Source organism: Mobula hypostoma, unplaced genomic scaffold (genome assembly GCF_963921235.1).
Source record: "Mobula hypostoma unplaced genomic scaffold, sMobHyp1.1 scaffold_51, whole genome shotgun sequence".
In the NCBI taxonomy this organism is placed as follows: domain Eukaryota; kingdom Metazoa; phylum Chordata; class Chondrichthyes; order Myliobatiformes; family Myliobatidae; genus Mobula; species Mobula hypostoma.
This window is the reverse complement of record NW_026948233.1, coordinates 187,923-204,500: the sequence shown is the minus strand read 5'-3', so window position 1 is coordinate 204,500 and position 16,578 is coordinate 187,923. Positions and strand designations below refer to the sequence as shown.

The window sequence follows — 16,578 nt, the reverse complement described above, 5'->3', positions numbered from 1 at the left end:
TCTGAAACCATCAAAATTGACCTTTCTTCAATTTAGAATCTCAACCCGTGGTCCAGACCTCTCTTTTTCCATATTTAGTTTGAATTTCATGGCATTATGATCACTAATTTCTAGATCATTTCCTAACAGCTTATTGCACACATCTACGTCGGGAATTCTACTTACTGATTAAGGGCACATTTGACAAACTCTACCCCATCTAGTCCTTTTACAGTTGGGAGTCCCAGTCAATATATGGAAAGTTAAAATCAGTTACTGAATCAACCTTTGTTTCTTGGCATGGTCTGTGATCTCTCTACAAATTTGTTCCTCTAAATCCCTCAGACTGTTGGGTGCAACCAAGTCCCAATAATGGCTACAATATCATAATTCCCTGTCCTGAGCTCATCTGGATTTCCTACGATGCTTCTTGCATTGTGATATACACAGCTCAGCACATTCATTGCACCATGCTCAACCATTTGATTGCCGACTCTATCTGAGGTCTGAACAACATCTGACTGGTGTCAAGAGGACAAACTCTCCCTCATTGTCACAAAAACAAAGCTGATTGTGGACGACAGGAGGAATGGAGACAGGCTAACCACTATTGACATCAATGGATCTGGGGTTGAGAGGGTGAACGGCTTTAAGTTCCTCAGCATAAACATCACCGAGGATCTCACATGGTCTGTACATACCGGCTGTGTTGTGAAAAGAGCACAACAACACCTCTTTCACCTCAGACGGTTGAAGAAGTTTGGGATGGTGCCCCAAATCCTAAGAACTTTCTACAGGAACAGAATTGAGAGCATCCTGACTGGCTGCATCACTGCCTGGTATAGGACCTGTACTTCCCTTAATCACAGGAACCTGCAGAGAGTGGTGCAGACAGCCCAGCGCATCTGTAGATGTGAACTTCCCACTATTCAGGACATTTACAGAGAAAGGTGTGTAAAAAGGGCCCAAAGGATATTGGGGACCCAATTCACCACAACCACAAACTGTTCCTGCTGCTCCCATCCAGGAAACGGTACCACAGCAAAAGGACCAACAGGCTCCGGGACATCATCTTCCACCAGGCCATCAGACTGATTAATTCATGCTGATACAATTGCATTTCTATGTTATATTGACTGTCCTATGTACAAACTATTTATTATAATTTACTATAAATTACACATTGCTGATTTAGCTGGAGACATAACGTAAAGATTTCTACTCCTCGTGTATATGAAGGATGTATGTAATAAAGTCAAATCAATTCAATTCACCCTCCCCACTATCTGTTCTGTCAGTCTGGCTCCCATTCCCCCTACAACTTATTTCAACCACATCACCCCCTCCCCCCACACTAGCACTAGCAAGCCTTACCACTAGGATATTAGTCCCCTCTTGTTCTGTTCCCCTAACAAACGAATCCCCTATCACCCCTTTGACTTTCCTCTGCCAGGTAAATCCCCCCAACAGTTTCTAAAGTGGACCCACCTGTTGTTGTGTGGGATGGACACAAGAGTACTCTGCGATGGCGATTTAACCTCATTCCCCTTCCTGACTCTCACCCAGTTTCCTGTGCCCTGCACTTCAGGTGTAACTCACTCTCTTCATGTCATACCTGTCAACCCCTCCAGCTCCTGGATGATCCGGAATTCATCCGTTTCAAGTTCCAGCTCCTTAAAGTGCAGGGTTACAAGCTGCAGCTGGATGTACATCTTGTAGGTGAGGGCATCAGGGACACTGGAGGTCTCCCCACCTTCCCACCAATGTCCCCCCTAATTTGTAATGACCAGTGTGCACATAAGTCTTGTATTGTGCTTTTTTTACCCAATGTGCACAGTGAATTTTATATAGAGTGGTATTCATTTTAACAGCAATCAAATCATTGTCAATAAGAACTTTGATTTCCTCTGGGTTTGATCGAGTCCCATCTGCATTCTCACACAACCTATGTAGCAGGCCTGTAATGGGTAATGAAAGATTTTCTCACCAGAGCTTTTGCACATTGTCCATATTTGGTTTGCTTGCTGAATTACGCTTCAAAAAGTCAGATTTCTAAATATCACTCCACTTCTTCCCACTTGTAAATTCTCCAGCAACTTTTGCATCGCCACAATACACACAGGTAACACCAGTTTCTGTATTGTACATAAATATTTCCCCTGAACTCTCCTGAGGAATTGAGGATATATTAAAAAAATCATTTTGATCCTATGTAACCTCTGGCTGCAAGAATAACTGTGACTGTATAGGAATTTTTGAACTGAAGTAAACTCTGTCTTCTGCGGTTAGCTAAGACAGGCTCATTACTGGTTCTCTGCGGCTTGCAGAGAGACACACTGAGAGCTGATAACATTACACCTTGCACCCCCTTCAGCTGATAACATTATACTTTGTACCCTCATTTGAGTAAAGGGAGGAGGACTCGCCGGTAAGGACAGGAATGAACATCTCTCTGTAATTAAATCAGGGCCTTGCAAAGGGAATAACTGATAAGGACTGGACAGTATATCAATCTGTAATTAAAACTTTGACTTAGCGAACTCTCTTATCTAAGTAATTAAGAATGCTGACCAATTAAGTTAGCCAACATGATTAAAACTAATAATATGGATTGGCCTGACAATGACCAAAATCAAATGCAACGAGCTTTGACATATTATTGGGACCCGGTTTTCCAAACCATATCAACACCAACAGGAACTAATATTAAAGGTGAATATCTTAATTAACGAGAGCTGTATAACTCATCTCCTTCTACTTTAGGCCACAAACTTATCAATCACCTCTGCTGTGGACACTTTCTGGACGTCCAAGATCCGTATGCTGCACGACCGCTGGACTAAGTGTGTAAATGTAGGACGGGGCTATGTTGAAAAATAAATGTGTGAGGTTTTCTAAAATTGACTCCTTCTACCTTAGGCCAAGAACTTATCAATCACCCCTCATACTCACCGCTCTACAGCTATCTCGAGTTTTGGCCATTATTAAATGTGCGGCCCACAGCCACGTGTCCAACCAGGTCACTAAAGGCAATGCTTTAGCAGATTAGACAGCGAAAAGTGTGTCACAATCCTCGGTAGTTGTAGTCCCCTCGGGTTCCCATCAAACAACCCTCTGTGACTGAAGCAGAACGGGTTTGCCAGACATGCGGGAGGTACGTACTTTTCAGGGGGACGCCTCTGAGGAGGAGCTCAAACTGTGGTCCCAGAAAGACCCCGACCTAGGTTTTTAGATCACCCCAGTGGGACAGGTTGGTGTTCCTACACAGTTTTTACCAATATTGGTCGATTATATACATAATTGTACACACTTGGAAAAGGATGGAATGGTTGGTAACCTGTACCCTGCACACCAGGTACAACTCCCTTGACAGGTGAATCTTTTTCGTGTCTACAAGTTGATTTTATTGTATTGCCTAGAGTATATTGTTATAGATACTGCTTAGTTACTATAGATGTGTTTAGTAGATGGATTGAAGCTATTCCAACTACCAATAATACTGCTATGACTGTTGTGAAGGTATTATTATGGGAAATAATTCCCAGGTACTGAGAAACTGAGAGATACTGAGCTCTGACAATGGCCCATGCTTTGTGGTGAAAGTAGATAAAGAGACATGTAACAACATATAACAACTTGGCTATCCAGCAACAATTCCACTGTGTACACAACCCACAGGCCACTGGCATTGTGGAAACAGCCAATGGCACTCTGAAGAGTAAATTGGCCAAACTAACGGCGGAGACTGAACTCACTTGGTTGGAGGCCCTACCGTTAGCCCTATGCCACATGAGGGTTACCCTTCAGGGGAAAACAGGGTTGTCACCAGCTGAAAGCATTTATGGATGGCCCATGAGGACACCCTGGGGACCAAGACCTTGTGTACCATTGCTCTCAGTAAGTCTACCAGCAAAATTAGATATGCACACCCTAGGGGAAGAGATGGGGAAATATATGTGCAAACTAACCAAAATTTTCCAAGCATTACATTCACAGGTACGACAGGCTTACAAGGAAGAGAACTACCCCACAGAGAGGAGTTACTATCTCACCCTAGAACCTGGGGATTTTGTCCTGATCAAGAACTGGGATTCAGGGAAACTCGAACCTCACTGGAGAGGACCATATCAGGTGCTACTGACCACTCCCGTGGCTGTGAAACTGAAGGGGCAATCTTGGTGGATACATCGGACAGACTGCAAACATGTTACTGAAGGAACTGAGTAGAAGGACTCTCTCAGACTAAAGGAAAATGTATTGGTTGATAGTGGTGTTGATGTCTATGTCTTTGAGTGGGCTCACCCCAGCATCCAGGGGCCCCCATGTTAACACCTTTCTGTCTCTCTGTCACACCTATGCCAAACAGGTAGAACTGGGGGCCTAATGGGTTTGTGCCAAAATTCCACAGCATGGTAAAACTATGATTCCAATGTCAGTAATCCCGCTCAACCAGAGTGAGGAACTCTCAGCCTGGGCTTTCTCAAATAACAGCCAGGGAAGTGAGGTGAGGAACTGTGGTCCAGTCAGAGATGACTATGGCTGTCAGTGTTTTGAGGGATGGTATCTCAGGCCCCCACCAAACAGAACTTCCTATACTGAGAAACATGCATCCTGGCCATACTTGCAGGTACCCAGCAGTGGAGAGGAATAACCGAGACTGAGCGATTTTGGATGATCACTTTTCTCTCCTATGGAGTAGCCAGGAATTCACGAGAGATAATCAATTTGGCTACAGCACTTGAGGAGCTGGCCACAATACTGCAGGGGCCCTGACAGAAACACAGGCCCAAGTAACAGAAATATCCACTGTGATGATTGCAATCCGGCAAACCGTCCTACAGAATCTTATGGCTTCAGATTTTATCCCACCTGAGAAAGGGGGAACCTGTGCTATTATTGACACAGAATGCTGCACCTATATCCCTGATGAGTCTACTAAGATTACATCTCTCTCCAACCACACTGCCAAGGAGACTGCAGCATTAAGAAAGTAGGGCAGGATTTACATGGGGTTACCGAAGGGTCGAAATGGTGGTCTTCAAAGGCCTGTTCAGTAATATGTGGGGCATGATATTGCATTATGGCCTAATAGTTGTACATATCATTATTATAATTACTGTTGTACGCTGTTTATACCCACTGATAAGTCAATGCTGTACTTGGTTGCTTTCTGTGTAAAACATTACTGCTTTGATCATCATGTAATGGTCAAAAGGAGATCATTGTGGACTTCAGGTATGGCAGGAGTCACACTCACGTCCCCATCTACAACAACAGATCTGTAGTGGAGCGTGTATCAAGCTTCAAATTCCTTGCTGTCCACATTTCCGAGGATCTCACCTGGTCCCTGAACTCCTCCATCCTGATCAAAAAGGTGCAACAGTGCCTTTATTTCCTGCAGAGCATCGAGAAAGCTCACCTCTGTCCCAGGGTACTGACGGACTTTTACCGCTGTACCATTGAGAGCATACTCACCAACTGCATCTCAGTGTTGTATGGCAATTGTCCCGTTTCGGACCGCAAAGCACCCCACTGTGTGGTGAAAACTGCCCAGCGGATTATCGGCACCCATTTGCCCACCATTTGGGACATCTACCATAAACGCTGCCCAGGCAGGGCGAAACGCATTATCAAGGATGCATCTCACCCTAACCATGGACTTTTTACTCTCCTCCCATCCGGTAGGCACTACAGGAGCCTCCGCTCCCACACCAGCAGGCACAGGAAGAGCTTCTTCCCTGAGGCTGTGACCCTGCTGAACCTCACATCACAGCGCTAAGCAGTATTGCACCCATATTGTACTGTCTCAGTACTTTTATATTTGTGTGCTGTAGCACTTTTTGTTATTCGCAGTTATTTTGTAAATAACACTATTCTTTGCATTTCTGGTCAGATGCTAAATGCATTTCATTGGCTTTGTATCTGTACTCGGCACAATGACAATAAAGTTGAATCTAATCTAAGCTAATGATAAAATATGTAAAAGGGTTAATTCTTTGTTAAACAATAGCAGCCTGTTTTTCTGAAAGAAACTGCTGATGATCAACAGATGTGCTAAGCCATGCTGAGCCATATTTCTTCTTGAGGGTAGCTAGCTAGGGTTTCAGGATGCTTATCTCATTGTGCACTCATGCGTAGAGATAGGACAGCTTCAGTCTGTTCTGTGTGTGTAAGCCATTATGACTATTTTGAAATTTATCTTTCGGGGCTGTCATGTAGTAAATAACTTTGGCTCCAGCCTGTCTTGTGTGGGGTGTATCTGGACGGATATATCTGTGGTGTAAGGGGAATTGTTAGTCAGTTAGTGGATTGGGCAGAACAGTCATACACTGTTCCTGTTTGAGCGACTAACTGAGTAAGGCCAAAGTGCGTCGAATAAAGAGTTTGTACTTCTACGGTCTCTGAGTGATTTTATCCGGATTCGACTTCCACAGAATGGGAGTGGTTTTAAAGGGCGGGGCTGCTGGAAGCACATTACCAGACCTGGAGTGATTGCAACTGGGTCTGACAGAGGCACAACTGGTTCTTCTGGGCACATTCAGTCTCACCCCAAATATTTCCTGCCTTCCTTTGTACAGGTATGCAATGTCTAAAGGACCAGTGTTTGAGTAAATGAGACTCACCAAACTTTCTCCTGACTGAAACACTGGAATCTCCCCATCAGATGGGTCCTCTCCAGTTGATGCTCTCAATCCTCGGGCTGGTTCACTTGTTGCTGCTCCCTCGTCTTCAGTCGTGGTTTGCTTCCAGTTGTGGGTTCTCTTCCAATAAATCTCTCACCGCAGGTCTAACTTTAACATGAAAGATAATGAAGCACATTAACAGTAAAAGGGAGAAACAAACATTTCTGCTTAATGTTACTAAGAACAAAACTCACTGAAACTTGCCCCTCACATCTCCTCTGACCTTAAATGTATTAGACTTTTCAACCGCTTTGGATCGTCTGTCCACTCCATCTGTTCCTCTCGTGATCGGATAAACGTCCATCCAGCCTCACCCCAGCCTGGAGAAAACAACCCAAGATTGTCCAGCCTCTCATTACAGCTCATGCCCTCTAACCCAGGCAAAACTCTTCTGTGCCCTCTCCAAAGCCCCGACACCCTTCCGAGAGTGGGGGCGATCAGATCAGTATGAAATACTCCCGATGTGGCCTGACTGGAGTTTTATAAAGCTTCAACACAGCTTCCCGGCTTTTGAACTCAATGCATCAACTAATAAAGACAACCACGCCATTTGCCTTCTTAACCACCCGATCAATCTGTGCAGTCTCTCTCAGGGAGCGATGAACTTGGAGTCTAAGATCCCTCTGATCATCAACACAGTTCAGGGTTTTGCATTTAACAGTGCCCTGTCTCAGACATTCGACCTACCGAGCTGCCAAGGTGATCGTCACTAATCAAATCTCACTGAGTTGTCTCAGGTCCTGTTGAATTTATTGCCAAGTGCACAAGTCCGGGAAGGTACAGGGACAGAGAAACACTGACTTGTAGCAGCATCACAGGCAAGTACATTCAGATAACACACAGAACACATTATACGATTCTGTGTCAGTAACAATCTATAAATATGTTTTATGTCATTAACAATATATAAAATACATTGTGTCATGATCAATATTGAAAGGTGCATTTTGTGTCAATTTAGGTGTCACCATTGAAGAAACCAAAAATATCAGGTCAAAATCCAGAATGATCTACGCTGGAATAGTCAGACACATCATGCAATAGGAGCCATAAATTTTCACCATTGTTCAGCTTCAGTTAAGGAGAAGTTGTACCTCACCACTGTTAGGCCACATTTGGAATATGCAGTTGCTGCCTGGGACCCAAACACAAACAAAAACACTACTTCCACCGAGCGAGTCCAAAGACAGGCAGCCCGATTTGTCACAAATACCTATGAGAGAGAAACCAGTGTTACTGAACTTTTAAATTCATTAAAGTGGAACTCTCTCCAAGATAGATGTGACCTGTCTTTACAAAATGTTAAATGGTCAACTCGACAGAGACTACCAATCCCACATCAAACCCAAACCTTTTAGGAGCAGAAGAGGGCACTCAACTCAGTTTGAAATACTAACTACCAAATCAGATGTGTACAGCAATTCATTTTGCCCCGCACAATTAAAGCGAGGAATACTCGTCATCCTAACACAGTCACACAACCAAACCCAATTAAACTTAAGGCAGCTTTTCTTCTGGAAAAATCTCCTTCTTAAACCCACCCTCCGCCTCCTCCAGTTTAAATTCCATGCGGAATATTTTGGAGGATAAAGAACCAATAACAGACGTGCAGAGGTTGAATTTGGCCCCTGTCTCCATTCCTCCTGTCACCCACAACCAGCTCCGTTGTTTCTGTCACCGGGAGGCAGAGGCTGTTTCCTTGTGTCGGGGTGATGACTCCTTCTCTGCTGGCTGACCCATTATTACTGGAGATGAGGCCGGTCAGTCAGCGGATTTAACCCGCAGATTGGAGCTGTGGGTGGCGATAAGGTCACGGGTGAACACACGGAGAGTGACGGGGACAGGGTGTGTGTGTGTGTGTCACGGGTGAACACACGGAGAGTGAAGGGGACAGGGGGTGTGTGTGTGTCACGGGTGAACACACGGAGAGTGAAGGGGACAGGGTGTGTGTGTGTGTGTGTGTCACGGGTGAACACACGGAGAGTGATGGGGACAGGGTGTGTGTGTGTGTGTCACGGGTGAACACACGGAGAGTGAAGGGGACAGGGTGTGTGTGTGTGTGTCACGGGTGAACACACGGAGAGTGAAGGGGACAGGGTGTGTGTGTGTGTGTGTGTGTGTGTGTGTGTGTCACGGGTGAACACACGGAGAGTGATGGGGACAGGGTGTGTGTGTGTGTGTCACGGGTGAACACACGGAGAGTGAAGGGGACAGGGTGTGTGTGTGTCACGGGTGAACACACGGAGAGTGACGGGGACAGGGTGTGTGTGTGTGTGTGTGTGTGTGTGTCACGGGTGAACACACGGAGAGTGAAGGGGACAGGGTGTGTGTGTGTGTGTCACGGGTGAACACACGGAGAGTGAAGGGGACAGGGTGTGTGTGTGTGTCACGGGTGAACACACGGAGAGTGAAGGGGACATGGTGGGTGTGTGTGTGTGTGTCACGGGTGAACACACGGAGAGTGAAGGGGACAGGGTGTGTGTGTGTGTCACGGGTGAACACACGGAGAGTGACGGGGACAGGGTGTGTGTGCCGGGGGTCGGAGAGACAGAGGTGAGGGAGCCACTCTGACCACCTGCCGGACATCTGACAGGATCCAGACACGCAAGGCCGGGTGAAGGCCCAGGTCTCCGAGTTCACGCCTCCGTATGTCTCCTCCTACCTCTCGGCGATACATCAGACTCCGGCCACAGCTTCACAAACGCCCCCAACTTCCCTCGGATGGAAATGGAAATAAATCAGAAAACGGGACATTTACTTTGGGAATTGTTCCGCTTTGACGGAGAGATCGGCGCCGGCGCGGAACACGGAACCCGGAACCAGCGGGGGTACTGCCCTCTCCGCTGGTCCGCTTCTGCTATTGGGTGTAACCAGTGATTGGCATTACATCCCACCAATGGCAATAGCGCAGCTCAAGCGTTGGATTTCAGTGACGGCGAGGGATTAGTAGCCCAGCTGTTAAACCAATAAAGCTCGAGCACAGCAGCTTCTGGGTGACGTAAGACACCGTGCACGTGAGGGAAGATCCCGGTCAGGGTAACCCGTGTGTGACGTCAGGCACGTGGGGGGTGTGCGCCTTTGTGACGTCACCTGTGGGGGAGCGCTGGTATTTAAAAACACCTGAATGGACGTTTCTGATGATTTCAGTGGGACAACAACATTAATCCTGGGTTTCATCACTGAATCCAGTGTTGTGAGATGTAAAGTCCCCTGTTATGTGTCCGGCTGTGCCGTGTTGTTGGTGGAGTGGGCAGCGTGGTGTTTGTCTCCATTCGGGTCACAACACCAGAATTGCCAGCGGGGTCCACACACAGTGTATTAGTCAACAGAAAACCTCCCGTCCCTGCAGTCTCTGTCTCCTGGTAAACTCAACACCCGGACAATGTGGACCATAGACACCCCTTCCTCTCAGAGTCAGGGAATCACTCAGACAGCTGATCGCTGAGAGGAATTATATTTATTGGTCATTAAAGTTCACCCAGATTCGTGTGGACGGATTTGATGTGGAGTTCGGGGTGTCACAGTGAAAGGGCCGGACGGCCGAACTCTCTCCGTTGTCCAAACATCCTTCCAGGTGAGGCGACACTTCACCTGTGAATCTTCCGGGGTCGCCCGTTGTGTCCGCTGCTCCCGATGCGGCCGCCTCGACACTGGTGACACCAGATCCTCCGCAGTTGTGCGGGGTAGGGTTGTTTTTTTTTGGGCGGGGGTTCCCATTTGTGGGGGAGGGGTGGGTTTTGGGGGTTGATGATCGGGATGCCGTTCTTTTTTATACGGGGGGTGGGCTGGGAGTTTGATTTTTCTCTCTGGACGTCTTTCATGTTCTTTCTTTGTTTCGTGACTCTGTAGGGGAGAACTAAATCTCAGTTGTTCATAAATACCTGCTTTGATAGTAAATTAACCTTTGAACTATCCGCTCTGAGCGGGACTTCCCGGTGTCCAAACATTTTCATTCCCATTCCCATTCCCGTTCCGACGTGTCAACTCATCGCCTCCTCTTGTGCCAAGGTCAGGGTCCAGGATCAGCACCTCATATTCCGTCTGAGTACCCCCACTCCCCTCCAACCTGATGACATGAATATCGATTTCTCCTTCCGGTGAACAAATCTCCCCCTCACCCCTTACTCCCACTCCCTTTCTTCCTCTCTGACATTTCACGTCCTCTCACCTCAGCATGTCAGGCAGCATCTATGGATGGGAATCAACATTTCGGACCAAGACCCTTCATCGGGAATCTTGATATCCACGTATCTGGAATATCAACAAGCAAAGAAAATAGAAAGTAGTGCGAAATAGGGAAAACCTTTGACAAAATTTAGTTCAAGCCTTAAAAAATCCTGCTAAACAGAGCTCAATAGTTAACAAATACAACAAAACAATACACTTTCATCAATACTGACATTGACTTTTTATGAATATATCTTTCTTCCATTTCAATCAGTAAAATACACAAAGATAAATAAGAACTGAAATGACAACTTTAGAAAAGCCTATTTACACTCAGACCCACCTAGATTAACACTACTGCGTTGCCCTTAAGGCATTTATTTGACTTTGTTGGGGCTGCGCTTTAAATGATTTGTTTGTAACTATTTTCTAGTTAAAGTTAAAGGTTGATAATTAAGTTACAGTATAACATAGAAACATAGAAACATAGAAACATAGAAAATAGGTGCAGGAGTAGGCCATTCGGCCCTTCGAGCCTGCACCGCCATTTATTATGATCATGGCTGATCATCCAACTCAGAACCCCGCCCCAGCCTTCCCTCCATACCCCCTGATCCTCGTAGCCACAAGGGCCATATCTAACTCCCTCTTAAACATAGCCAATGAACTGGCCTCAACAGTTTGCTGTGGCAGAGAATTCCACAGATTCACCACTCTCTGTGTGAAGAAGTTTTTCCTAATCTCGGTCCTAAAAGGCTTCCCCTCTATCCTCAAACTGTGACCCCTCGTTCTGGACTTCCCCAACATCAGGAACAATCTTCCTGCATCTAGCCTGTCCAATCCCTTTAGGATTTTATACGTTTCAATCAGATCCCCCCTCAATCTTCTAACTTCCAACGAGTACAAGCCCAGTTCATCCAGTCTTTCTTCATATGAAAGTCCTGCCATCCCAGGAATCAATCTGGTGAACCTTCTCTGTACTCCCTCTATGGCAAAGATGTCTTTCCTCAGATTAGGGGACCAAAACTGCACACAATACTCCAGGTGTCGTCTCACCAAGGCCTTTTACAACTGCAGTAGTACCTCCCTGCTCCTGTACTCGAATCCTCTCGCTATAAATGCCAGCATACCATTCGCCTTTTTCACCGCCTGCTGTACCTGCATGCCCACTTTCAATGACTGGTGTATAATGACACCCAGGTCTCGTTACACCTCCCCTTTTCCTAATCGGCCACCATTCAGATAATAATCTGTTTTCCTATTTTTGCCACCAAAGTGGATAACTTCATATTTATCCACATTAAATTGCATCTGCCATGAATTTGCCCACTCACCCAACCTATCCAAGTCACCCTGCATCCTCTTAGCATCCTCCTCACAGCTAACACTGCCACCCAGCTTCGTGTCATCCGCAAACTTGGAGATGCTGCAGTTAATTCCCTCATCCAAGTCATTAATATATATTGTAAACAACTGGGGTCCCAGCACTGAGCCTTGCGGTACCCCACTAGTCACCGCCTGCCATTCTGAAAAGGTCCCGTTTATTCCCACTCTTTGCTTCCTGTCTGCCAACCAATTCTCCACCCACACCAATACCTTACCCCCAATACCGTGTGCTTTAAGTTTGCACACTAATCTCCTGTGTGGGACCTTGTCAAAGGTAAATAACAAAGGTAAATTCATTGTCTATGGTATATCGCGGCGTGTGTGACGTCACCTCCGGTTTCGCCGGGTCTTGTGTAACTTCCGGTCCGGAGGAGGTGTGAAGGTGGGCGCCATGCGTGCAGCGTGATGGTGAACAGCTCCGTGTCCACCCACACAGAAACATTACAGAAGCAACGCCGTAAGTCCCTGTGAAAGTGTTGGAAGTAAAAATATTCACGCCGTTTCTGTCAAGGAAGCGGCGGTTTGGGTGGCGCGCGTGTAGGCTTTTCAATTTCAAACGCGGGGTGGGCTCGGTCCCGGCGGCGGTTTGACGCGACCCCCCGTCGCTCCCCGACCCGGGGCGGCCGGAGACCCTCGCTAAAAGGAGAGAGCGCGGGTGGTCTCCAGAATGAAACAGACGCTGTGTATGTTTGTATTTTTTATCATCAGTTTTCATCATCCGACGTTACTGTGGAAGAGTGAACAGTAAATGGTTAAATTTACTACGACTCTGTCTTCATTGGTTCCGGTTTAACTTGGTGTTTAGTCGGAGTTTCAACACACTGCAGGAGAACACTACAGTGAAAAGGCGGAATCATTAGATGTTTCGACAAGTGGTACGATGGCTTCGCGATCAAGCACCGAGTCGCTTGCACTCAGCGCCGAGAGCAGTCGGACGTGGACAAGTGTGGCTGCCCTCGCAGGAGCTGAAGCAGAAGCCGCCAAGGTGCGAGCGTCATACGCTAACCAAGAAGCAAAACTGAAAATGGAAAAGGCTGCCGGAGAAGCGGAAATCCAGTTGGAAAAGGCAAGGATAGATACAGAGTTAGAAGTGCTGACTCTACAACGAGAAGCTGATGCGGTGAAATGCACGTTCTAGACGAAGCAGGAAAATCTGTGTCAGAAAGGGCCGAATTGTAAAGCACCAGCGAATATGTCCAATCTCAAATTGACCTGCAGATTCATTCTCCCTCTCCATACTTGCCTGTTGGCGTCCCATCTCGTGTGGAATCACAGGGAAGCTTCGTTGCATTCTGTCCACCTGGCGAAGACAACTCACAGTATGAAAGGGCTGACTACGAATACTTCCCGACACCAAACTTACCAGATCCGGCGGGATCACAGACAAAGGCTGAAGTCAGAACATCAAATCCCATCATGAATGTACACGCTCAGTCATATGTCCCCCAACATATTCCCCCAGCTAGCACGCCACCTGCAGCAGAACCCTTGGCACAGTATTTAGCGCGACGAGACCTCGTCAATTCAGGACTGTACCAGTTTGACGATAAGGCTGAAAATTACCGTGCGTGGTACTCCTCATTCACCAGTGCCAGCGGCGGAGTCCAGCTCACGGCAACCCAAGAGTTGGACCTTATGACTAAATGGCTGGGAAAGGATTCAAGTGAACAGGTGAAACGCATACGTTCAGTGTCCGTCAGCAACCCCAAACTAGCCTTACGCAAAGCATGGGAGAGACTGCGGGAGGGCTATGCGGCTCCTGAAAATATTGAGAGGGCGTTATTTCAACGGCTGGACAATTTTGCTAGGGTATCAGCCAAGGACCACACTAAATTACGAGAACTCGGAGATTTACTCGTGGAGATTCAAGGTGCTGAGGAAGACCGGTATTTAACTGGGTGTCGCATCTGGATACCTCACGCGGAGTTGGACCAATTGTGGACAAGCTCCCATTTGGGCTGCAGGAAAGATTGGTGTCTATGAGCTCAGAGTACAAGGAAGAGAACGGTGGTCGATTCCCTCCCTTTCAGTATTTTAGTCGGTTTGTGTGCAGGGAGGCGAAGAGGCGAAACAACCCTAGCTTCATTAATCAAGGCAGCGCCACAACTCATACCAACCCAGTCAAACCCATTTCGAACAATTTTGTCATCAATAAACCCGTCTCAGTGATTAAAACCGAACTCTCCGCAATCAAGAATGACCATAGCAAGAATTGTCCATTGCAGAACAAACCCCACCCCCTCAGAAATGCTACATTGTTAATGATCTCTGAAGTGAGTGAAGCTGAGTGGACAGAACAGACCGCTAGATGGCGCTGGAACCACGGCCGCCGCTCTCCCCGGGCAGTACTTTGTTTTCAGTTTCTGACAGCAAATGGCCACAAACCGATCGGAGGTGAAAGTGACGGTGAACCAGACGGAACAGTTCACGGCAACGCGGGACAGGACACGGAGAACAGTGCACACAGAGGTGACGTTCAGGAAACAAACGGGAAAATAATGATTATTGAGTTGATACAAAACGACCTCAGTGATAATGACCAGTAGATCCGCCGCTGCCATTCCCACCGGGTACCGTGTGGTGCAGAAGGAGAGACCGCACTTTCCCCGGGTCAGGATGACAATCGCCACTAAATTCACTGGAGAAAGAGAACGGAATAACATAAAAATTATGATTCGCAATCAGGCACCCCCAACTTAATCGCCCTCCACTATACATCAAGGCTACGGTTGAGTTACTGTTAACCTCAGATTCACAGCTGTCGGAATCCAATGATTCACCAATCACGAGCATTAAAGAATTTCGTCTGATATCCGTCGTGAGCAGTGTATTTATTCTTCTGAAATTTTGCCTCATCGGCCTCGACTGCACGGTGCAGGATACATATTCCCTGCACCCAGACAGTCAATCATGGAGTCCTAGAAATCTACAGCGCATTACAGAACCTTCGGCCCGCAATGTTGTTCCGACCATGTAAATTCAGATGGAGATTATCTGCAATATTTGCAAATCTTTTATCTTGCTCAGTGTGAATGAATGCACAGCTCATTGTTTGAATGGAGCAGCTTGGTGACAGAGCGTTCAGTCGACTTAATCCAATCCCCGTCACAGTCAGAAGCCAAGATGGTGAACATTCCTCTATTGCGAGTAGGCATTTCTTAAGCAAGGAGCGCAAGTTGCACGTGATACAGCAATTTTTGCCTCATAACGTCGTGCGAAGTTGGAGTAGCAAAACATTACTTTGACAGTGGGATAAATGTTACTTGCTAAGAATATCAACTGACCATCTCTGACTTTAACGGTTGCCCAATTTACACCTGAACAGTGAACAGTGTTCCAGATGACCTGAGAATTGACACACGAGGAATTTCCAATATATTATGCAAATCGCTATTTTGGTAGCACTTCGTTTTTAGTTTTCCCCATGCACTGCATTTATCCACGTTATTTTTTTAATTGCCATGAATTTTCGCACACATCGCGATTCACTAAATTGCACTGGATCATCCTGGCGTCCTCATAATATCCAAATCGCCCAATTTCACCTCGCCTGGAACGTCAGAAAAAAACGTCCACGTAATTCCCCACATCGCCCAATTTCACCTCACCGGGAACGCCAGAAAAAAATAATCGACATAATCGATACAGTCTGTATCATGACAGACGGGTTTCCATTCTGTGCGGCACCACACATGTACCCTAAAAAAAGAATAATTTATTGCCAATATCTGTATTTTTTGTCTGACAACGATTGCTCAACGCAAACTCGCACATCTCTGTCTGTTCCACGGGGGAATTTATCGGAGATAATACTTATTATTTCATACTTTATAGGGGATTGGATAATCTTTCCTGTTATTGCTGGTGGACTAGACAGTTCAGTTTGCCCTTGACAGTTTCTTTAAGTACGCTGTGTTCACCAACTCCTGATATATTTGAAATGTTTTGCTATTAAAAACTTCCGAGACTTTCGAAGATGACAAACATCCCAAACAACGTCCACACGACAGCATTACCCACTCTAGGTACATTTTATCCGGCTCCCGGCGGTGTAACTGTTTTCACTTTACCTGCTTCAGCATTTTAATGAATGTACTTTCCCCATGTATTCCTGGTTTTCATCGGCACCTTCATTCCCGATCATTATTGGTAATTTGTTGCGTTCTCTTTCTTTAAATCGGCACCCGAAGTACTTGCGTTGCTGTTGTTAAATTATTCTGTCTTTTATTTGTCGTCATTACAAATTCAGAGGAAGTTTCACACAACTGGAAGTGCTGCGCTCGCTCACCAGGAACTCCAATGTTGGCGATGATCACGTACAATATCTTCTCCACACTGAAACACACCGTCCGCATGTTCCACT

The 16,578-nt window shown here is 46.4% G+C and overlaps 2 protein-coding genes across 8 annotated transcripts in view; both read right to left on the bottom strand.

Moving 5' to 3' along the window:
- LOC134342071 (zinc finger protein 229-like) overlaps positions 1-9,480 on the bottom strand; it is a 126,438-nt gene extending 116,958 nt beyond the window's left edge. For 2 of the 6 annotated variants that reach the window (XR_010016936.1, XM_063040002.1), the window contains exons 1-2: positions 9,325-9,480; positions 6,603-6,770 (exon numbers count right to left, since the gene is read on the bottom strand). The gene's annotated coding sequence lies outside the window, so the exon portion shown is untranslated. Of the gene's footprint in view, positions 1-6,602; positions 6,771-6,885; positions 6,983-7,756; positions 9,134-9,324 lie in introns of those variants that run through there. The other 4 variants (XM_063040003.1, XM_063040005.1, XM_063040004.1 and 1 more) reach the window with 4 other exon arrangements.
- Positions 9,481-10,100: 620 nt separating this feature from the next.
- The window catches only part of LOC134342073 (zinc finger protein 229-like), a 170,156-nt gene continuing 163,678 nt past the window's right edge, over positions 10,101-16,578 (bottom strand). For both annotated transcript variants that reach the window (XR_010016939.1, XR_010016937.1), the window contains one exon: positions 10,101-10,261. The gene's annotated coding sequence lies outside the window, so the exon portion shown is untranslated. The remainder of the gene's footprint in view (positions 10,262-16,578) is intronic.